Raw genomic sequence first — 24,884 nt, forward strand, 5'->3', positions numbered from 1 at the left:
CCATGTATCAGAGTTTTAACTCATATTAACGACCCTTCTGTAATACATCAATCCATATACTTGCATTAACAAGAGCAGTATTCTGCATATGAATCAAGCATGATTTGATGACAAAAAGATACTTCAGTTCTCAAGGTTCAAATTTAGATAAATAAGTGGTAGGAGATTAGACTAAAACTACAAGGACTCAGGGGACATGTGTTTCACCTATTTCTAATTTTAAAAAGCTACAATTAATACTCAACTAACTATTATATACTATTATACACTATTGGCTATTATCATTAAAATTAATCATATTTTAGTAGCATTTGACAATATGTTTCCATTGGTTAAAATACATTTAACAACAAAGTAACTTGTGGTATTATCTTCTAGTAAATTGTTGTTTCAAAATGGCGTAGCTGCCACATTTTTCATAATTATTTCATATCTCATTTTTCTCTCCATGGTCCTGAAGCATCTTAAAGCAGATTCTGTTGTTTCCTTTGTATTATAGTGTCTCTTCTCCTCATAGAGTGCTTGACTTATACTTTAAATTGACATTCCCCATCACTGGTTGGTATATGTAAGCGATTCAAGGGGATATTTTTGATGGTAAAAGATGGCTATATGGCCCAAGACTAAGTAATGGCTGAATTTTACTCTGCCAATCACTTTCAGCACCACCCTACCTCCTGTCCCCTCCCCACTCCCAACGCAAGGATCTAATGAAGCTATTTACAAAGAAGAGCTGCTGAATAGGAATCAAAGCACAACATTAAAAAGCTACTCAAGTGTTGGGAACATCAGTGCAGACTTCAACCCTAACATCAAGGTTGGGGGTGAAGGTGGCTTGTGGGTAAGGGTCAAGTAAAGCTTTCTATTTACTCTTTTACTCAAATTTAAATCTTGGGCCTATCAGGCTCTGGCTTACTTGGGGGGGAAAAGAGAAATATAGAAAACTAGTATGAGTAGAAATTTCTCCTTGGAAGAGGGTAAGATAGACAGTAATAAGAGGGCCATGGTTCATGGTCCTTGCTCATGCCTGGTCTTATCTAGGTCTGATCACTGCATAGATGAACAATGAGCAATAGAGAGAAACACTTGGGTACCACCCGTGAGCACAGTAATCCTACTCACTTAAAATCACAGTCCCATCAGTATTTCATTCTGTATTCATTCTGACCAATCAAATTGGGAGTGTGTCTTTCCTTGAACATGATTTAGAAAGGAAAATGTGTAAGCTTTCTTGATGCATGAGGACAGAAAGGCTCTTTCTTGTTTTCGTGAATTGTTTGAGGACTGTCATCATCTCTCTATATTTTTTAATTAACTTGGAATAAGCCAGTTTTCTTCTAAACAGAAATTAAATCACTAGTTATATTTCTTAATAGGCATATACTACAACCCAAACTCTTAGTATGTTTGTGTTTCTCAAACTGATATGTGAGCCTGGCCTGGTCCAAACAATTCTGGAACTTCCGAATCATCCTGCAGGGCAAAAAGATATTAGGAAGATACAAGCTTTTGCTGTAACAGGCATTTTGTGGCAAACTTAGGTGTTTCTTGTTATACAATAACTATTATCATAATAGAAGAGTAAAATATTGTTGAGATTTCTAATATGATCACATATGATTCAGGTTACTTAGTCTCAAATATAATTTATTATAATATTCAAATATTCCCATCAATCTCAGAATCTTAACATTCCTTACAAAAGGCTCAGATTTGAAAATATGGTTGTCCCAGCTGAGGAAAGTGCTGAGGAGGATGCACATTTTTGGATCCTACATGGCTATATGGTTAAAATCCCATTCACTCCATAAGTTTTTACACATGTGGTGACACTGGGTGTTTTTCTGCCATTTGACTCATCTGTTCACCATAACCCAAAACTTGTAATGTCTGTAGAATGGATGAAGGACTCGGAGGAATGAAAATGGAGCCATGGAAGACAGTGAAAAGAGGGCAAGAAAATTATTGTCTGCTGAACAAAGTGTTAAAGAAAGCAAGCAACAATATGTTTACTACAGGTAAAAGGAATTAAGTTCCTTTACCTTTAGTAATTGGAAAAGTAAGAATGTGTAGACAAAACTTGAGAACAGGATAAACAAGTCATGGCTATTCTATGACCTAGGTGGGGTTAGAAATTGGAAAGTAAAGAATAAACATCAGGGACATAGGGTTAGGGGTAGAGGAGGGGAGAGATGGCATGTCAGGTGAGATGGAACTGAAAGTTTTCTCATCTTTCCCAATGAGTTGATGTGTGCTGATTGTGAGAGAGATAGTGAGCTACTCATGCAGTGCAAAGCAGCCAGGTTGTGTCTTTGAGGGCATAGAAGTTCATGCATGCAGTGAATTTCCAGGAAAGTTAAAATTGTCTAAGCCTAAAAGCAAGGGTATCCTAGTTCCTGAATGCAAAAACGAGCATGTGACAGTTTGTCAGTGGTTAAGGATGAAGTTAGCTCAAGATTGAGGTCATTTAGGAATTCTAGAAATCTATAGGCCATCATGATAGTAACTACAATGATTGTCATAATATATACTATTTCCCCCCATTAAAATTCTTAATATAATTGTGGTATAAGTAAGTAACCAATCAATCAATTGTGGATAAAGAAGTTTAGATAAGCTATTTTCATGTATGAACTCCTAAAGATTAAAAAAAGTATAGATAGTGTAAAAGAACATTTGGTTTTATCATTATATTATAAAATAGATTTAGTAATAAATACTAATGAAGCTGATGGATTTTTGTTTGATCCTATTTACTCTGACAACTGCTTGAAGTATACTAGTGACTGGTCATGTATTGATCTATCCATACACACCATTTGAAATACAACTTGCCTTGGAGAAAGAAGAATAAAATAAACAACAAATTTAGGTTAATAGTTTTATGAAAAAAGTCATACTATAAATGTTGCAAAGAGAGATCTAATGAATATAATCTTGCAGATTGTATGCCTTCCACTGAGACCAAACTGTTGACAGTCAATTATATTTGAAACTTGAATGGTAGTAAAATACCTAAAGTTCATACTGTTGGAGAAGGCCATATGTCACTATTAAAAGCAAGATTGAACTGCAATTACACTACTGTATTGAATTTAGTGTAAGACTACATATCTTTTTTCTTCCATTTTTAATACAGTTTATGAAGAATGAGGAAATTCAAATTTATTAACAAAAGAAGTAAAATAAAGTAATCTCATTCTCTCAACACTACTCTTTTATTGTTTGAGAAATGACTTGAGTCACTCTTGACTAAATCTCTAATATTAAAAATCTTACGGCCTTCTTGAAATTTAAATCACAGATTATAAATTCTTTATAGGAATTAAAGTCTCCTTATGTCATAATTCTGGTTATTTAAAATACAAAACCTACAATGTATTTAATAGTTTATACTTTTGATATTTCCCTAATGCATAGCTCAGTGCCTTTTAATATTTCCTTCTTTAGGTTTTTGGGTTCTTTATGCAGAACTATCGTTAATGAAGACAATTGATTTTTAAAAACTCTTCACTTACTTTATGAATCCAGGAAAATGAACTTTATGAACTCAGGATAAAACACAAATGAATGTTATTCTTTATTTCAATGTCAGAACAATATCTTTGGTCTACCTAACATACATTATGGAACCTACCCTCCCATATTCCATGGAAATTCTGTTTAGTCCTGGCCACCAGCTTACTCTCTTCCCTGTAGTGGGCACATGACCAAGACCTGCCAGTTCTCCATGTCTCAGGCTTAGAATTATTAAGTAATGAGTATGTGGGAGAATCAGAGCCCTCTGGCTGTTGTGCCACTACATGGAGAAAAGAACAATTAAGACATTCGGAGAGAGAGAGGCAGAGCGCTAATGACTTCATTTCAGTAGCCAGATTGACTTTTGTCTGAAGCCAGTGCTACTCCTAGACTTTTCAGTTATGGAAGCCAACGAGTTTCCCATTTTTCTTAAGTCAGTTTGAGTTAATTTTTCAAAGACTTGCATCCAAAAGAGTCCTAATAAATATACTTAAATCGTTTGTTAAGCCTTTTACATGGCAGGCACTTTATGAAGCATAGATAGCCATATATGAATGATGCAGAATCGGTTCTCAAGAACAATTGTGCTTAATAACACTGTCCCAACTGCCCAGGTTTTGTGATAAGTGTAACATGTTGGAAAGAATTTATTACTAAGAGTACTTACATTTTTTATTTACGTAATAATTTTTAATAAATTAATGTTAATTGGAGGATATTCCTATATTTATCTTTTTTCTTGTAAGAAAAGTTGACTCAAATTAAAAATTATAAAATAGTATTCCTCTGCACCTTGTGTACCCACTCCAGAATACCAATACTTTCAGAATTCTCCTGATAGTTCTAGGAGTTCTCAGGTGAGGTTATACCATATTTTATCTTTTTTGTGTGTGTATCCCTTAACCTTTTATCATGGAAATAGATATGTCTTTTGTCTTTTGACCTTCATACTAGCTTTATAGGTAGTTGATCTACTACCTTTACTATATATTTACCTTTATCAGTGATATTTTTTCTTGATAACGTTCTTTTTTTCTTTTCTTTTCTTTTCTTTTCTTTTCTTTTTTTTTTTGGCTTGAGGAAGACTGGCCCTCAGCTAACATCTGTACCAATCTTCCTCTATTTTTTATGTGGGATGCCATCACAGCATGCCTTGACAAGCCATGTGTAGGTCTGCGCCTGAGATCCAAACCCACAAAACCCAGGTCATTGAAGTAGAGCATGTAAACTTAACCACTATGCCACCAGGCTGGCCCCAGTTGATAATTTTCTTAATCCTTGTGATCTTTTCTTTTCTGTTTAAATAAATCCCTTTAACATTTCTTGTAAGGCCAGTTTCATGGTCATAAACTCCTATGGTTTTGCTTGTCTGGAAAACTCTCTATATCTCCTTAAATTCTGAATGATAACCTTGCTGAGTAGAGTATTCTTGGTTGTAGGTTTTTTTCCTTTCAGCACTTTGAATATACCATGACATTCCCTTCTGGACTGTAAGGTTGCTGCTGAGAAGCCAGCTGATAGCCTTATGGAGTTTCTTTTGTATGTAATTTGTTGCTTTTCTCTTGTAGCCTTTAGGATTCTCTCTTTATCTTTAATTCTTGATATTTTAGTTATAATTAGTTTTGGTGTGGGTCTCTTTGGGCTCGTCTTGTTTGGTGCTCTCTATGCTTCCTGACCTACATGTCTGTTTCCTTCCTCGGGTTAGGGAAGTTTTCAGGTATTATTTCTTCAGTTAGGTTCTCTGCCCTTTGTCTCTCTCTTCTCCTTCTGAAACACTTATAATACAGATGTTAGTATGCTTGATGTTGTCCCAAAAGTCCCTTAGACTGTCCTCGTTCTTTTTAATTCTTTTTTCTTTTTTCTGTTCAGCTTGGGTGATTTCCTCTGCTCTTTCATCCAGCTTGTTGGTCCATTCTTCTGTGTCATCTACTCTGTTGTTGATTCTCTCTAGTGAATCTTTCATTTCCGTTACTGTATTGTTCAGTTCTGATTGGTTCTTTTTTACATTTTCCAATACTTTTTTGAAGTTCTCAGTGTGTTCCTCTATTCTTCTCCCAAGATCGGTGAGCATTCTTATGACTATTAGCTTATACTCTTTATCAGGTAGATTGTTTATTTCTGTTTCATTTAGTTCTTTTTCTGAGGTTTTGTCCTGTTCCCTTGCTTGGAACATATTCCTTTGTCTCCTCATTTTGCCTACTTTTCTATGCCTGTATCTATGTATTAGGCAGATCAGCTCCATCTCCTGATCTTGGAAATGTGGCCTTATGTAAGAGATGCCTTATGGCACCCAGCAAGGTTCTCCCCTTTCATCACCCATGCCAAATGCTCCAGGAGATTCCCCTGTGTGGGCTATGTGTACCCTTCTATTGTGGCAGCGTTGCTCTTGCTGCGGGCACAGAAGTAGGATAAACTGGCCCCCAGGCCTGCTGGTTGTAAGGCTGAGCCATGTGTGGCTGCTACAGTCACCTTATTGGGTGGGGCAAACCCTGACATGGCTAGCTCCAGGTCTAATGTCACATAACTACTACTGTTTTGCTGTTAAGTGAGTCAGGTTGCCACTGTAGCTAGTTGCTAGACTCAGGAGCTCACAATTGCTGCAGGCCTCTGGTGTGACTCCCTGCAGTGCACAGCTGTTTTCAGCTCTCTGAGGAGTGCAGATCCGTGGGGCTGGCCCCAGATGCAGCAGCATACAATTGTTTTAGGCATTGGAAAGTGGGCAAGATCCCCCATGTGGCTGTTTGAGATGGCCAGCAGCACAAGTCTGCTGTGGGCTGATACACTGCACTATCTGTGGGCCCACATGCCCCATCAACGCATGCCTGCACCTGCCCTGCTGATGTGGACCCACTCATCCTGCTGCAGAGGTCCCACACACCCCACCCTTGCAGGCCCACATGTTCCCTGAAGGCTTGCTGGAGGGTGGGGCAAGTCCCTGGGGAGGCTGCTTGCCCTGGCTGCAATCAATTAGCCAGGTTGCTCTAGTGAGCAGAGCAAGCCCCTGCACTAACAGGCTAAAGGAAAGAATCCAATGGCAGCTGCCCATGTCTGTGTCAGCAAGATTGAACTAGGTCACAATAACGACTGCCACCAGTGTCTCAGTCCTTAGTGGGGTGGGCCAAGCTACTCCTGCCTCTGAGATGTGCTCTGAGCTTAGTAAGTGAGTCTCTTACCAAAGGACTATGCACTTTTCTTCCTGGTGTTTTTGTGTTGGTTTCCAGAACAGGTGAATCTGTGCTTGGGCCCTTTAAAAGTAGGCTTTTCTTTCTCTGAAATATGATAGTTTTTCTATGTGTGTTCCCCATTGGTTTTCAAAGCCAGCAAAGCCAGACACTGGAATCTCATCTTGGTTGTGCTGAATCTAAGAGCTGGGATCCCTATTGTGGCATAGATCCCCCGCTTAGACCCCCCTACTCCTCTTCCACCTCTGTCAGTGTCGTCCCTTGTTGTGGGGGTTCTTTTTGTCCAGTTTCCAGATCTCTGCTAGAGGAAATCGTTCCACAAGTAGTTGTAGTTTTGTTGTCTGTGGGAGAAGGTGAGTTCAGAGTCCTCCTATGGCACCATCTTCTGACAACAAACCTGCAGAATGTGCCTGGATTCTAGGCACGACAGCTTTAGGTAATTGTACCTCCACCTCAATGCTAGCATATAGATCACCATCTTCCTAATGTCTGGTTGTGAGACCCATTACACTTGGAAGTGCACTAGTTAATACTGGTATAATGTTGAAACAATGTGTCTGCCTCCTTCAGCCTCAATCTATAGGAGAGCGGCTGTGAGAACCAATTTTTTGATTCATATATTAGGAGATGTGGTCATTACCATCACGTTCAACCTTTGACATGGCAACTGGTGCCTACTTCTGATGTCAGAGAACATTCACAGAAAATGGCAAGTGATCAGCACCCGGTTACTCACCTTTGGTACACCTGCTCCTTAATCATAAGCCAGATTCTTGGAAATAATTTATGTCGCTTGCTGCTCTCCATTTAGGAGTGATTTCTTTCCCAAGAGGCACCCCAGGCCTCATGACAGAGACCCATATTGGAAGTTCTCTCAATTCTGTGTCCTGCTGAGACAATGTGCTGGGTCCAAAACTTCTCAGTTCTTGCTTTTTTTCAGAACCCATACATACTCAAAAAGTTATATAACATAGTACCTTAGCAACTGAAGTGAATATGTGCCTTGGTGATTTGTGCCAAAATAAATCCCTAAAAAATCAAAGTTTTTTTTACTTTTTCTCTTCCTCTTACTAAGACCACAGCCCATTCTCCCCCTGGGCTACTTTCAGGCATCCAGCGTATGTCACAATGATCCCACCTGAAAACTGTGTGCCCTGTGCTTCATCTCCTCAATGCCAAAGCTGTAAAGGGACTGATCTGAAAAACTCACCCTGGCTAATGAGGCATGTAACGTGTGCTTAATAGAAATACCTGGACACATTAGGACTATCAAATATGATTTTCAGGCTAGCAATTGGTGGAGGTCAGGGGGCTAGATATTTGGGCAAAGCTTATCTTTCCAACACCACTCAAGTCATACCACATAGTTTCTACCTCTCCTATCGATGACTATACAAAACACTACACATTAAGAAGATTGCAGTTTGAGAACAGATATTTTATTAGAAATCTATGATTTTTCAATGAAACAACACCTTTTCATTTAACTTTAGGTCTTTGATCACGTGATTATTTAAAGAGCAATGTATGTTTTAAGTGTAAGTTTATTACACTTTGAGGTCACTATTTTCTCAGAGATAAATATGTCCAACTTCATAATTAGTTTTTTGAAGTAATGGAACTGAATACACACAAATTTACTTATCATGCATAGTATTAAGAATGAATATAGTTTTCCTATTATGCACTTAGTGACTGTGCTCTGGGGGAATTTGGAGGTGGTGGGCAACATGGAGCAGACACAACAAAAGAGTACCCGGGAGAAACTGAGCTCATTATAGAAAAGTGATAGCAATTAACAGGAGAATTAAATATTTTATAGAATTTGCAATAACTAAAATGTAAGAGTAAAACCTTTGAATTAGCATACAAAAAATCAATAAACTTCATATAAACAAAACAATCAGGAGAGAGAATGGAAGGAAATATTTATAGTAGCAAGAAAAATAATAAAATAGTTAATAGTAAACTTATAACTTAAGCAGAAGTATTCAACCTTATAAGAATAGAACTCTAGATCATTCTTAAAGACCAAAATAGACTTGAACTATTGACAGCTATTCCTTGTTATTCCTTGTAAAATGACTCAACATCACAAAGATGTAGATTTTCTCCAAGATAATATATAAATTAAGTATGATCCCAATAAAAATGCCAAAAATCCTAGACATGTTGATTCTAAATTTCACCTACAAAAAATATACACGAAGTAATATTTAGGCAAACATTTAAAAAGGATGGCAATGAGGCAGTTAGTACTACCAGATAATACCATAAAAACTGGACATCCACAAGCAAAAAATTGAAGATAGACAAACTTTATACACTTCACAAAAATTAACTCAAAATGGATAACTGACTTAACTGTGAAATGCATGACTATAAAACTCCTAGAAGATAACATAGGAGAAAACCTAGATGTCCTTGGGCTTGATGATATATGTTAAAACACGACACCAAAGACATGATCAGTGAAAGAAATAATCAATAAGCCAAATTTCATTAAAATTAAATCTTCTGCTCTGTGAAAGACAATGTCAAGAGAACGGGAAGACAAGCCACAGACTGGGAGAAAACATTTCCAAAAGACACATCTGATAAATGACTATTGTTCAAAACATATAAAGAACTCAACAATATGAGAACAAACAACCCAGTTGAAAAATGGACGAAAGACCTTAACAGACACCTTACCAAGGAAGGTATACAGATGACAAGTAAATATATGAAAAGATACTCTGTATCACATGTCATCAAGGAAATGCAAATTAAAACGAGATATCACTACACACCCTATTAGAATGGCCATGATCTGGAACACTAACAACACCAAATGCTGATGAGGCTGTGAAGCAATAGGAACTCTCATTCATTGTTAGTGGAAATGCAAAATGGTACAACCAATTTGAAAGTCAGTTTGGTGGTTTCTTACAAAACTAAGCATAATCTTAACATATGATCTAGACATCATACTCCTTGGTATTTACCCAAAAGAGTTGAAAACTTTCATCCACACAAAAACCTGCACACATATTTACGACAGCTTTGTTCATAATTTCCAAAACTTGGAGGTAACAAAGATATCCCTCAGTAAGTAAATGGATAAACTGTGGTACATACAGACAATGGAATATTACTTAGTGCTAAAAAGAAATAAGCTATCGAATTATGAAAAGAGAAAGAGGAAGCTTAAATACATATTACTGAGTGAAAGAAGCCAATGAGAAAAGGCTACATATTGTGTTATTCCAACTATATAATATTTTGGAAAACTATGGAGACAATAAAAAGATCTCTGTTTCCAGGTTGGGGAGTGGAGGAGTAGGGATGAATAGGCAGAGAACAGAGAATTTTTAGGACAGTAAGAATACTCTGTATGACATTATAAGAATGGATTTATATAATTATAAATTTGTCCAAACTCATAGAATATACAACATCAAGAGTAAAACCTAAGGTAAAGTATGAACTTTGGGCAATAATGATGTGTGAGTATAGGTTCATCAGTTGTAACAAATGTACCACTCTTGAGGGAGGCTATGCATGTGTGATGGCAGTGAAGACATGGGAAATCTCTATACCTTCCTTTCAATTTTGTTGTGAATCTAAAACTGCTGTAAAAGATAAAGTCATATGTGTATATATTATATATATAACTTTATAGATATATATATATAATGTCCTTTTGTATTATAAAGTTCTTCCTTTCAAAACAGCATGCCACAGATCCATGAGCACACTGACAGGCCAACAAAACAGTATAGAAAGCCCAGAAAAGATCCAAGTACAAATTAAAATTTAGTATATGTTAAATATGGTATCTTAGCCCACTAAGAAAAATATAGTCATTTTAAAACACAGTGTTGGAAAAACTGGGTAGTTATTTGGAAAAGAAAAAAATTTGATTCATTTTTTATAACATACACCTGAAAATACTCTGCATAGATGAACAATCTAAGTGAGGAGCATATGCTTAGTTTTCCTTATAACGTGGGCAAAGACAACTTCCAATTATGTCTCAATATCCAGCAGCTATGTAAAAGAAAATATTCATAAATTCAAGTTCATTAAAAATTCTAAAAATTAAAAGGCAAACTGGACAAAAAATATTTGCAACTTACATCACAGAAAAAATGCTAATCTCTTTAAGAGTACTTAAAAATAAAGGGAAAATAACATGGAAAATGATCAAAAGATATGAAAAGGCAGTTCCTAGAAATATACAAAAATGATGCTTAAACATAAGAAAAGGCACTCTAATCCACTAGGAATGCAAACTAAAACTACAGCAATATGCCATTTCTTACCTATCAGACTGGCAGGAAATCAGAGCCCTGAAAGCACATTCTATTGGCTAGACTTTGGAAATGAGATTCTCTTGTAGCTGCTGATGGGAACATGTGATGGCAAAACCCCTATGGAACAAAAGGTGGCTACATCTAACAAAATTCTATGTACTTTTACACTTTGATCTAGAAATTCTACTTCTAAGGCTCTACCCAGGATATACAGGTATAGAAATACCAAATAATATACACGTTATTCATTGCAGCATATATTTGAAATAGCAAATTTTTGATATAAACTAAATGCTCATGCATAGAAGACAGATTAAATAATTTATGAAATAGCCACACAATCGGGTACTATCCAGTCATATAATAAAAAGATAATTAGCTATGAACTTATGGGAAGTATTTCCAGGATATATTATTGGGTGAATATAGTATGATACTCTTTGTGTAAGAGTATAGGGGAAATCATATATTTGTACACATTCTCAGAGTCATTCTCTGTATAATGACGTTTCCGTCAACAATGGGCCACATATACGATGGTGGTCCCATAAGATTAGTATCATAGAGCCTAGGTGTGTAGTAGGCTATTACCTACTAGGTTTGTGTAAGTAGATAGAGGAGGAAGAAATTTTTCTCTACGCTTCTAGGTTTTTCTGGCTGGTCTAAGAATTAAACTGGCATGAGACATATTAATAGAAAACAAACAAAAGTTTAATAACATGTATACATGGGAGAAACCTAGGAAAACTAAGTAACTCACCAAAATGGCTGAAGTCCTCACCTTAAATATCATCCTCAGCTAAAGACAAAAGAAGATGTTGAGGGTGGAAAGAGTCGGGGATTTCCAAGAGAAGAAAGGCAACTTACACATGGTGGGAAAGGAGAAATCAATTGGAAAACAAGTGTTTTGGCCACATGGAAACAGAACACAGAGGGGAGCCCAACAAACAGGCTTTTCTAAGTTCATCCCTGTCTACCACCAGTTCATGTCATGCTAAGGTGATAGCTCACTTCCTGATACAGGTTTTTTAATCTGTATTCTTTTAGGCAGTTAAGGAGGAGGTAACAAGTAAAACCTCCAAAGTCTTTTGTTTTTAAAAAACAATCAGCCTAAAATGATCATCATGTTAAAGAGACACATTTTGGGGTGGGAAATTTTATTCCCCTGCACTATATTCTATGATGCTTGCACAACGATGAAATCGCCTAACACATTTCTCAGAACCTATCCTGGTCCTTAAGTGACACATGACTATGTACATATATATATTCTTATTATATATGTTTATATAATATATGGAATGTAATGTATTACACACACAGAAAGGATAAACAGTAAATAATGAAAATGGTTAAACAGTTAATTATGCAGGTGAGTATGAAGAAGATGGGAAGGATGAAGGGGCGGAGATAGCCTCTTCATAGATGAATGGCAACTAATAAATGTGGAAAGAATGATATAATTAGAAAAATAAGCCATTTTCAACCTCTGATATAAAAATTGAGTCAGACAAGCATTATCAATAGATGCTGAAACTATTGTGTGAAGAGTTTTGGAAAACAGGATATTCCTATGTCGTCAAGATACAACATGAGAGATTACTTGTTAATTACTAGTGGGAAAAAATGGTTCTTTGCAACTAAAAGATTTGGTGGCCAAACTTTGTATCACCAATAGTAGGACAAGCTGATACAATGTTCTTATTTACGTGAAACAGAAACATGCAATAACACCTATGTACTACTCTTGCCAAAAGTCTATTCATGTGGAAAAAATAAGAAAAGGCAAAAATGGAATGCATTCTTACAGACCAAAGTCCTAGAATCATTGAAAAATTCAATATTATGGAAAAAATAAAAGACAGGGAGGCAGCTTAACATTGAAAGAAACTAAAGAGACAAAACCACACATAATTTGCCAACCATAATCGGATCCTAGGCTTTTACAAAGAAATGCTAAAAGGCATTTTAAAAACAATGAGTACGTATGAATATGGAAGGCATATTAGGTGATATTTTTAAACTAGTGTTAATTTTTTTTAGATGTGACATCGATATAGTGTTTATATGGAAGAATGTTCCTATTCTTAAGAAATTCATGTCAATGTATTTATTGGAGAAATTATGAAATGACTGTAAATTACTTTCAAAAGGTGCAGCAAAAGAAAAGATATGTACATGTATTTAGAGAAAGAAAACAATTTTGGAAAAAGTACTGATGTGAAAATCTAGCTAGGTACAGGCTGCATAGATGCTTATTATAAAATTCCTTCAACATTTCCCTAGGTTTGATTTTTTTTCAAAAATATAAACGTAAAAATAGTAAAACCTCTTATTGGAATTGCTAACTTGATAATATAGCCTGTTTTTTTTAAATATTAAAATACAAAATAGAAGAAATTTATCCCATTAATCTACATCCAAATGAGATTTTTCTAATACAGTCCTAACATACATGTTCCTCCATCCCTGCCCCCCACCCACCATTTGCTGAAATCCCTGTAGAGGACACGATTGCAAAGTAGAAACTTAAGTTGAGAGACTTCACAAAAATTAAACCATTTCTGAAATATTTTCTTAAGCGTTTTACTCGAATATAGATGTTAAGGGAAAGTCAGATGGCAAAATATTCATCTCCAAATGCTTCAAGCTGCCTTAGGAGCACTGTGTCTTTCAGGGATTGGAATTGTAAGAGAAAGAAAAAGAAGGTCTAAAACCAATCATAACTGGATTTTGATGGGTCATCTGACAGTATCAGAACTTGGTCTTGCCCTCTCCATCTCTTAGCTCTGCTTTCCTTTTTATTGGTGGAGTTATCCGGCTGGCTCTCCGCTCACGCTGACTGAGTGTATGCCTGCAGCTGGAGTCTTACTCCCATCCTCTCACAACTTGAATAGCTGGAGATAGTTTCCCTTCTCCACTGAGGTTCTCTCTTGGATCAAATACCGACCCTGAAGAAACCCTCATGGCCAGGGGCAGACAGGCTCACATAGCCCACATCTAAGAGAGGAGTAAGATCATAGAACCTAGGCTACTTGAACTGAAAGCACAGAGAATGTTTCCCAAAACAAAGTTTCCATAACGTTAGAAGTGGGAATGAGTTCTGGGCAGGCAAAACCAGTAGCTGTCAACTACCAGCACCATAGCCATTTCTAGACCGCTGAATTGCAGACTTTATTTTATTTTCTTCACACTTTGTGACTCCAAGTAAGCTACATGAAGAATTTCTGGAGATTTTAGTTTTCTCCTCTAGTCAGTATTTTCCTATATATTTTTATTTTTATAGAATGAACTATCTTTGATTACAAATGTCTTGACTTCACATTCATCTTTATTGAGCTGAGCGCATTTGATACTTGGTGTGGTTCATTATAAATTATACATCTTTTCTGTATTAATTTGTTTCTCATTACTTTTTATGTTATTCAATTTCTAGTCATATTTCTACAAAGTTAAATTAATATTAAGGATGAGATACTAACCTCCAAAGCAAAGAGACTCTGATTCAAGGATGATTCATTTTTAATAGAGAACAAAGTTGTCACAGTAATACATTAATTTTCTGGAGCATAAGGTGCCTTTTACTCTAGTAGCAACATATATCCATCACTTGTGCCCTTCATTAGTGAGATAAAATAGTTCTTGATAAGCACGAAAGAGCACCATGTTATAAACTACCACATTTATACACAACATAAAATGAACTGAAAATATGAAAATCATCTCATAAATACAAGTTTTATACTCTCTTTATTAGGGTTAAAAAAACCAATGTACTTAAGAATTTATTATGATTTTCAATAATCCATATATACTAAGTACTGATCCATTGGATCATTCTGAATCTTTCATTTTATAGAAGTATATCAAGCAACATTTCTTTCAGCACAAGAGAATCCTAAAATCTCAAAGGCTTGCAAGACCATTTACTTCTTACTCACATTACACAAATGTGAAGGTTGGCTTCAGCTTGGCTGGTCTTTGCTGGATTTGGTTGGCTGCCACTGGGTCTTACTGTGCTTGGCTTTGCTCCATGTGTTTTCTTATTCCAGGACCCAGGCTAAATGATCAACCACCACTACAACACACTGTTGTAAGGGTAGAAGGCAGAAGTTCAAGGTGACTGATAGAAACGTGAAATACTTCTAACAGCTTCAGACAAGTTGTGGCATCTATTACATCTGTTCACATTCCATTGGCCAAAACAAGTCACATGTCAAAGCCAAAAATCACTGGGACATGGAATCGCATTTCTCCCAAGACTGGGAGCAGGTATAAGTGAGTAGGTGGTGAACATTTGGTGATAAATAATATTCTCTACCACAGCAGGTAACCAAGAAGCTGACTTGTTTTACTATGCTTGGAGTAGAGAGACAACTATTCACCCACCTATTAATTTAGGCACACATTGTTTGAATGTCCCCTGTGGGTCAGGTCCTTACTAAGTGCTCCCTTGTCATGTGAATTAACAACACTAGAAAGAAATAGAGAAACATACAAATGATCCCCATTAAGGCGTTTCCGTTTTTTTAGGCCAGGGGTTGACAAATGTTTTCTGTAAAGGGTCACATATCAAATAAATTAAAGTCTGGGTCACACACAGTCTCTGAGGTTGCTTCTTCTTTTTTCTTTCTCCCTCCCTTCTTTATCTTCCTACTTTTTCTTCTTCTGACAATTCTTGAAATATAGGAAAAAAGTCGTAGCTTTCAGATTGCATAAAAATGGACCACCAGCCAGATTTGGCCCTGCCTTAAGGAAATACAAGAGGTAACTCATGTAAAACTACTCCTATTAAACAAATTGTTATCATTTCAAATAAGGTCACATACTTTAGTTTGATTAACCTATAAATCTATAAACTAATATTCTTTTAGTTTGAAAAATCCCAATAAGTGAGAGAACAATATAGAACCTCTATATCAAAAAAATACTTACGACAGAGACTATATGATGACGACAAATACATTTCCCATAGTTGCTCAGTCTTACTCTAGTGGATATCGTTGAAACATTAGCTCATGCTCAACTTTTCACACCGAGTCTGCACTTGTGTGATGGTTTATTTTGAACTCAGAATAATGAAGATAAGTGGTATAGTGTGTAAGGGCATGAACTGAGTTCAGGTCTTGGTTCTGTCATTTTTCAGCTGGGTGGAGCATGTCTATAATAGCTAATTTATGGTCTTTGATAATCCCAATATCTGTGTCATCTTGCAATTGCATTTTTCCTTATGATTTGAATATTCTTGATTCTTTGTAGACTAATTTGGGACTAATAATTAATTTTTAATATTATGTTACAAGACTTTGGGTCTTATTTAAATTCTAAGGAGGAGATTGATTTTTGATGTTTTTACTAGGCAATTGACCAAGTTAGGTTGGGGCTACAAGTTCCAGCTTGTTTTCTGTGGATTCTTATTCCAACGTCAGTTCAATTTTTCAAAGCATTTGCAGTGCTATTCAGATGAGCCCCACATTTGTGCCACCTAGCGGCCAATCTTGGAATGGGTGGAAGTTTACCCTGTAGCTGTCTTCTCAAAACCTTCAACAGGCTGTTTCAAGTGAGATCTGTGCATGTGCAGTTTGCAGGTGAGCCCAGCAGTTGATATACAATTAATGGGATTGCCATCAAACTTTCTTTTCTGTGATCTCCCCGACACTTTCTACCTCCCTGGGTCTCCCTTTCCTGTTCTTTTACAGGAAACCTAACTCCTTGCTCTTCCAGACACATCCTAGAAACTATGTTTGCATTCAGGACCAAGTGGTGGTACGATAGACAGAGAAAAAATGCAATAAGGATTTGCTTCACGCTCTCAGGACCCCAGTTCCTCTCATCAGAAAGGATTCCCCCGCCTCAGATAGTAGGGCCCAGGTGGCTATCTCTGTGTATCTTCCACACCACCACCACAGCATTGCCTGGGGGCTGAAGCAGGAGAGAATGAAAAAATAAAAACAAAATAGATCATTAGGCCATTTCTCCAGCTTTTTCCTATGCTTAGTAGTTTCTTTCTTGTCCTCAGATCAGAAAGAATGTTTCTCATGGAGCTCTTTCTGTCTACTTGAGGTATGCATTTATAGATTTGGGTTTGCTTTTAGTACAGATTGGGTGATACCAGACGTAAAAAAAAAAAAAAAATCATAAACTCGCCAATGGGTCTGCAGAAATTTGAATTCTGAAATTTTAATCTCTTTCACCCCCAATCTACCTGGTTTTTAGGACCCTCAGATTGCAGCTCCATGCTGTCTGTCCAGGATGTAGAGTTGCATTCAGTGGAAGAGTCTAGGTGAAGTATACTTACTCAGCTTCCCCAGGATCTGAGCTCCAAGTTCCTCAATAATTGTAAATGGGCCTGGACAGAATGAAATGAAATGAAGGCTGTTAGAGTGAGGAAAGTGAAGGGAAAGTATTAGAAACAGTAATACGATTCCAGGTAGGAGGTCACAGGAGGAGAGCACCCGTGTGGTGCTCGTGAATTGGCTGGAAAAGCAGAGTTGGGAACCTGAAAGGGTGCATCTCAGAAGGTAAGCTGGGCAATGACTATTTCAGTCAACATTTCCATTGAATGTTTCAGTCAGCATTCAATCTGGCACAACCAATGTTTCTTCTAGTGAACATCTTTAGAGCTCTTAAGACTCTCCATTGCTGCTTGTAAAACTTGATGTAAAGTCAAAGGCTGTGGTAGAGGATTTCAGTCATATTCTCTTACTCTATTTGATATCTCTCAGTATAAATAAAATAACAAACATACTGTGTGTTACAAGGACAGAAGGAAGGAAAGAAACAGAATAGTGACTTTAAAAGGTCCAAGTCTTGGGGCTGGCCCAGTGGCTGAATGGTTAAGTTCACACGCTCTGCTGCAGGCAGCCCAGGGTTTCGTCGTTTCAAATCCTGGGCACAGACATGGCACTGCTCATGGAACCACGCTGAGGCAGCGTCCCACATGCCACAACTAGAAGGACCCACAACGAAGAATATACAACTATGTACTGGGGGGCTTTGGGGAGAAAAAGAAAAACAATAAAATCTTCAAAAAAAAAAAAAAAAAGTCCAAGTCTTGGGGCAACCCAGCGGCTGAGTGGTTAAGTTCGCGCGATCCGCTTTGCAGCTTAGGGTTTCACCTGTTCGAATCCTAGGCGCGGACATGGCACCGCTCATCAGGCCATGTTGAGGCAGCGTCCCAACATGCCACAACCAGGAGGACCCACATCTAGAATATGCAAATATGTACTGAGAGGATTTGGGGAGAAAAATCGGAAAAAAGAAGATTGGCAACAGTTTTTAGCACAGGTGTCAATCTTAAAAAAAAAAAAAAAAAGAGGTCCGAGTCAACTAACGTGAAGAGAACAAATGTTAAAGTGATCAATAAATAAGTAATAACACTCATCAAGACATAAAATTTGAGGCTCAAACACAAATTTGACAATGTTCTTTCATCAAGCACCGTCCAGTAATGCCAAGTCATCTCATTTGAAAGTGCTTCACTTTAGTTTCAAAACATCTCAATAACTGGCACTTTGCTATTGGAAGAACAGGGAAGATCTCTGTTTCAATATTTGCATACGTCAGAGTCTTCCTGGTTCTTGACCTTCTTTTGGTTAATCTCTCTGAGACAGGGGCTCATATGCTATCAATGTCATTTTCAATGTTCCAGCATTAAAAAAACTATGGCAATTTTCCCAAGCAAAAGGATGGTCTTCTTGCCTGCCCGTGCAAACCCAGTGTGAAATTCAACAGGAGAGAGATATCTCAAAGGGCGCACAGAGAAGCTGCAGAGACTTACTCTGCATGCACTTCTAAATCCTAATTCATGATGCGTCTATGAAAAATTGCTGGCCTTTTAACAAGATATTCAGTGAAAATTGATTTTGCCTTATTCTTTGATAGTTGTAAAAGATTTTTGGTGGCCCTTTGTGGTTACCCTTTTTGTTTACTGCACTTAAACTTTGAAGGAATTGACTTCTTTGAGCCGAATTTGGTAAAGTTTCTTTTGTCAGCACTAACATACTGCAAGGTCAATTGCAGATTGGTCTAAAAATAATAAAACTAAGTGGTTCCTGAAAAGGATTTAAATTGACATAAACTACTGAAGTTCTATCTAGATCTACTAGATTATGGGGATATTTTTAAATATATTTTCACAAGAATTTCATTCAGACTTACCTTAATCTATTTTTGAAAGCCATGAGATCTATAAACATGTTTATAGATGCAAGTGTTTAAAAAACTGGTATCTGTGAGAGCCTTAAAAAATAACAGTAATAGCAACTTGGCACATTTATATACCCTGGCAATAATGAACAAATCCATTTATTTGTAAATATTTCACCTTTGAGGTCTTGCCCTTTTGCCATACAGACATAATTTGAAGACTCTAAATAGACAGCAATTTAATCACAGATATATTCCAGCTGCCAGCTAGGAATGATATTTCCTGTTGTCTCTCTTTTTCTTTTTCTCCTCTCAAAGATATACCAAGCATAAGAAAAACTTCCAGATGTCGCAAATTGCAACCCTGATAAACACAGCGTGGTCTGAAGAACAGATGGAGGTGTCTGAGGCTCACTGCACTCGCTGATTCTCTTCTTTCCCTGTGTGATTCCCACAAGGTGATTGTCAATGAACCCAGATGCTGGCTCTGCAGCGGCCGCCCAGAGCTGCACCTCTCTCTGCGTCCTCTACTCTGTGCAATAATTTTGAAAACATTTAGGCCCCGCTGAGCATGTGTTTTTGTTTTTGTTTTAAGATTACTCAGAAGTGAAATGAAATGGGCTCTGAAGATAATGGATTAAATTTAACAGGGAAACAAAGATAATTTTTTTCCTGAGGCAATATTAGCATTTTGTCCAAGCACAAGCAGGAGAGCTTGGTGACTATCTAGGATGCAAGTTGAGGCGAATTCCAAGAGACTGAAGAGACTTTAATGATGATGATATTCTAAGACACAAACCTAAAGGACAAATCTTCTTGAGAACAAGAATTTTATATACATCTAGTCCACTTGAGACCTAGTCTACCACGTGAAGCCTTAGAGTGGGCATTTTGGAGTCAGATGATTTACATGTGAGGATGGAGAAAAATTGAGAGTAAATTGAATAGTGTTAGACCAGAGACCCCAAGGAGTCAACCAACATTATAATTGGAGCAATCAAGGAACAATATGTTATTGACCAAAGAGATATCTGGGTCAAGACAGCATATTCACTTTTTAATACTACAACCTGTTTCAAACATACAAATTTAACAAATGCTAGCTAGATAGACACCCAGAGAAGGTGAAACTGAAGACAAGTCATGATTCAGCAGATTTATTTCCCTGCACATACTTCACAGGACACATGAAATGTGGCACACATAAGGAGGTGAAGTAGATTTGTTGTCAATCAGCAATTATTCGCTAATTTTATGTTCTATAAAGTCATGAAAGACAGAACAGGGGATTAGAGGATGGATTTGAAAACTTTCTTACTATCTCAAAGCAACTAACACTCTGATTTGGGACCTAAGACATACGCACAAGAGACAGTAGCATCCTAGTAATAGGAAAAAAAGGACTTTTGTACAAATAAGAAAGTAAGTGTCTTATTAAGGGTAAAGATCGTATCTTTCTTATGGATATAATCGCTCAAGTGTTAATCATTATTAGGTGACTAATAAATATTCATTGAATAAGGTGAAACACAAAACAGTCTGGATTAGAGTAAAATTCTCTTAAATCAGTACTTCAAGGAGCAACGGTTATGATTTGGCAGAAAAAAATGGGACCGAAGTCCATGTGGGAGAAATTGATAGAAAATAAAAGGCAAATTATGCATAGCATTTAAGTTTGCAATGCCTAAAAAGTACAGACTAAACCACCGACTTTAAATTCAAGACCATGGGCAAAGGGAGGTACTGTAAGTTTCTTTACGTGACTAATTAAGTATAAATGTTATCTAAGGGAAAGCATTCTTGGAGCCACAGGTAGCCTTAGTGTAATAGGAATGAATTAAGGCAGAAAAACTATTTGAAGTCTCCTGTAGATATCCCAGCATTAGCTGAAGAAGGACTAGAGTAGATTATGGGAAAGAAATACATTGATCAGACATAGTCTGAGAATTGACTTACACGTGAAAATTGAGAAAAACAATAAAAGTAAAGAGTACTAGAATAGAGACATCAAGTAGTCAATTAATATCCTTGGAGGAAACAAGGAAAAATGTGTTACTGGCTGGGGAGATAGCTGGGACAAGACAGCACACTGAATTTTTAATATTATAACTTGTTTCAAGCATATGGATTTAACAAACATTATAATTTTGCCATATGTCTTTATATACTTCTCTTTTAAATAAATAAAACAATACAGATGCTTTTGAACTCCCTTCACTCCGTTCGCTTCTTCCCATGATCAAAGTCAGGCACTAGTTGATTCATCCAGCTATGGTGTATGTTTTTACACATTTATTAAATCTCTGTGATCCCATAAAGAATTGATTGTGGTGTTTAAAATTTACCTAAATGTTTCAATTTGCAGCTTACTGTTTTAAACTCAGCATTTTTGGTTTCCCATGTAAACATCTGTAATACAAGTTTCTCATTCATTCGCTCAGGTTCAGTCACTGTGATTGATTTATTACTTTATGATATCTTTGGTCATAAAGAAGTTTTCCAGTTTAATGTCTAACATCTATTCTTATAGAGTTTGTACTTTGAATGTCTTGTGTAAGAGATTCCTTTTTGCCTTGAAGTAAGTGTTTCTTATTTTTACTTATTTTGTTTTGCTGTTTTAAATTTACCTCTAAAATTTGGGAGCAGAACAGAAATTTATTTATAGTATGTTGTATGAGTTAGGGATGTAATTTTCTGCTTTTCAAGATGGATGACCAATTATCCATTTATTAAACAGTCAATATTTTCTCCAATTTCCTTTTCATTCTCAGTCATGGAGAGAAAGGTATACTCATGTTATTTTCAACTACTGTATTTTCTTGTAGAATCAAGAAATGACTTTGTATTAGTAACGATCCTGACATAACTCCAGTTTGATTCTTCCACAGTCCATCAGGTGAGGTTAGAGTATGTGGCCAGGGTCTGATGAGTCTTGTTTAGCAGGGAACAGTGAAAAGCCCACATTTTACACTAAAAATAATAGGAGACCATTGTAGAATTTAATAAGAACACTTGCATAATTTTACTGATATTAAAAATTAAGTATAGCTGCACAGTGGCTGGATAGGTGGCAGAGCATCAGAAGAGAGATTAGGAAGCTCTGGCCTTCAACGAGTCAGAAGGTGGGGTGAGGTGAGCCTAGAGTGGGTCCTACGGATGTGAAGATGCATAACATCCATAAAGAATATGCATAGGAGAAAGCGGTCGGCAAGCTATAGCCTGTGAACCAAATCCAGTGTACTCTTATTTCTGTAAATCAAGTTCTATTCAAACACAGCCACATCCATTCATGTAGCTATTGTCTATGGCTGCCTTCACACAACAGGGGCAGAGTTGAGTATTTGTGACCAAGACTCTTTGGCTGGCAAAGCCAAAAATATTTACTATCTGAACTTTGGCAGAAAAAGTTGCTGAGCTCTCTTTGGATATATCAAACTCGTAACTATAGCTAACCCTGTCTCCGCTTTCTTTCAATGCCACTCCATCATATGGAAAGTTTGCATATATCTGTGGTGATGATTTTTCCTCCCACTGATGTGTTTGTTATCCTTGAACCAATACCACTTTTTATTTTTATAACATCATAATAAATATTAAGATCATCACATGTTAATATCTACCATAATTTTGCTGGTATTTTGATTGGATTATGTTGAATTCATGGATTAATTTTGGGAAATGTGACATATTTATGACATTGAAGCTTCTCATTCATGAAAAAATAAATCTAACCATTTACTTTGTCCTGACTTCATATTCTTCAAAATCTTTTTATTATTTTCTACATAAATGACTTCTATTATATTTGGCTAGATTTATATATAGATTATAACTTTAGTTGCTATTTTTAACTGGGTCTTTTTAAGATTTCCATTTTTATTTGACTTTTACTGGTGAATAGAAACACCATTGATTTTTGCATTTTATCCTGTGCATATCAAATTGTAGAACGCCCTGAGGAGTTCTAATAGTTTGCATTTTGGTTCTTTTTGATTGTCTATGTAAGCAATGTTATTGTTATAAAAATGTGTTACTTTATAAGAATCATGACTTTGACTTAGTTTTATTTACTTATTGCACTGGATAGAATTGCACGTCCACTATAGTAGTCACCAGCCATGTATGGCTATTTAAATTTGTTAATTAAATTCAAATAAAATTAACTACTTGGTTCCTCAATTGCTATAACCACATTTCAAGTGCTCCACAGCCATGTGTGTCTACTGACCACCATATTGGACCACACAGAAATAGAACATTTCTATCACCACAGAAAGTTCTATTGGAGAATCTCAGGCTAGAAACTCCAGTATGGTAAGGCAGAGAATAAGTTGATAAACAGATGTACATATATGATTTCTGACTGCATTCATTTTGTATTGCTGCATAACAAATTATCACAAACTTTTTGGCTTAGAACAACACAAATTATTATCTCACAGTTTCTGCAGGTCAGATGTCTGAGTCAGTGTGGCTGGATCCTCTACTCAGGGTCTTGTCAGGTTGACATCAAGTTGTGAACCAAAGGGTGCAGTTCTCACCAAGAGATTGGCATCTTCCAAGCTGACTAATTCTGGCAGCATTCATTCTTTTGTGTAGAACTGAAGTTCCCAGTTTCCTAACAGCTATTGCATAGGACTGCTCTCAGCTCCTAGAGATCACCTGCAGTACCTTGCCATGTGGCCCCTATAGGTAGTTTACCACACTGATGTTTGATTTCTGTAAGGTCCACCAGAGTGCTTCTCTCTTACTTCTTCTGGAACCAGCAGGTTAAACTCTGATTTTAAGAGTCTCCTGGTTAGCTCAGGCCCACCAAAGATAATCTCCTATTTGCTAAATAAGTTAACATAATTATGGGAGTGATATTTTGTCATAGTCATGAGTTCCACCACTCTCAAAAGAGAGGTGATTATACTAGATTGAGGGTCATTTGTGAACCATCTTAGATTTCTGCCTCTGACACTGACTTAAGTGAAATTCATCTATTTTTCTATCAATCAAGATAATTTTTCCTGTACGCTTGGAGTAATTACTATTAGTTGGTTAAGAAAATTCCCTTATGGTCCTGGTTTACCAATATTTTCACCATGAACAAGTATTGCATTTTATCAAATGCTATTTCTTCTTTTGTACTTGGTCACATTTGTTTTCAATCATTTACTCTATCAACATGGTAAATCATACCCAACACTTTCTAATGTAAAACATCTCCTGTATTCCTGGGCACAATTCTATACTTGGTTGCATAGTTATAGCTAATAACAACTGAGCTAGTGAAGATCACAATCCATTTATGGGTGCATAACAGTCTCTGTTAAGCAGAGACTCTCTTATAATTCCTGCTTTTCAACTAGTCTACAGGCAGGAGGTGCATGGTTGAAAAGAAAGCAGATTGAGATAGTAGCAGTGTCATCTTCATACTAAGCCTTGACCAATACCAAATTTGGGGACATGAGCCTGAAACTTTGGCTTTGAGCAAAGACCCTGGAGAGGCTCTAAAGTCACACCAGGAAATCGTGTTCTTTGGATATCAACAGAAGGAAATATTTTTCTGAGGGAAACTTTCTTTTATATAGGCACATTGATCTCCAAAAGATTAAGATCAAGCAAAGAGCTAGTAATCAAAAATAACTAAGCACATGATAAAGCAAACCACTATGGCCAAAGGTCATGATAGAAAAGATGAACAGATAACAGAATTATACACCCAAATATTGCAGAATTTTTATATATAGAC

At 36.6% G+C, this 24,884-nt stretch overlaps 1 long non-coding RNA gene across 10 annotated transcripts in view; it reads right to left on the bottom strand.

Moving 5' to 3' along the window:
* LOC111775322 (uncharacterized) overlaps positions 1-24,884 on the bottom strand; it is a 178,145-nt gene that overhangs the window by 85,347 nt on the left and 67,914 nt on the right. For 2 of the 10 annotated variants that reach the window (XR_011422098.1, XR_011422093.1), the window contains 2 exons: positions 17,205-17,348; positions 14,941-15,087 (listed from right to left, as the gene is read on the bottom strand). This is a non-coding gene — a long non-coding RNA (uncharacterized lncRNA). Of the gene's footprint in view, positions 1-14,730; positions 16,922-17,204; positions 17,349-24,884 lie in introns of those variants that run through there. The other 8 variants (XR_011422094.1, XR_011422100.1, XR_011422092.1 and 5 more) reach the window with 6 other exon arrangements.

This window comes from Equus caballus, chromosome 10 (genome assembly GCF_041296265.1).
Source record: "Equus caballus isolate H_3958 breed thoroughbred chromosome 10, TB-T2T, whole genome shotgun sequence".
Classification (NCBI taxonomy): domain Eukaryota; kingdom Metazoa; phylum Chordata; class Mammalia; order Perissodactyla; family Equidae; genus Equus; species Equus caballus.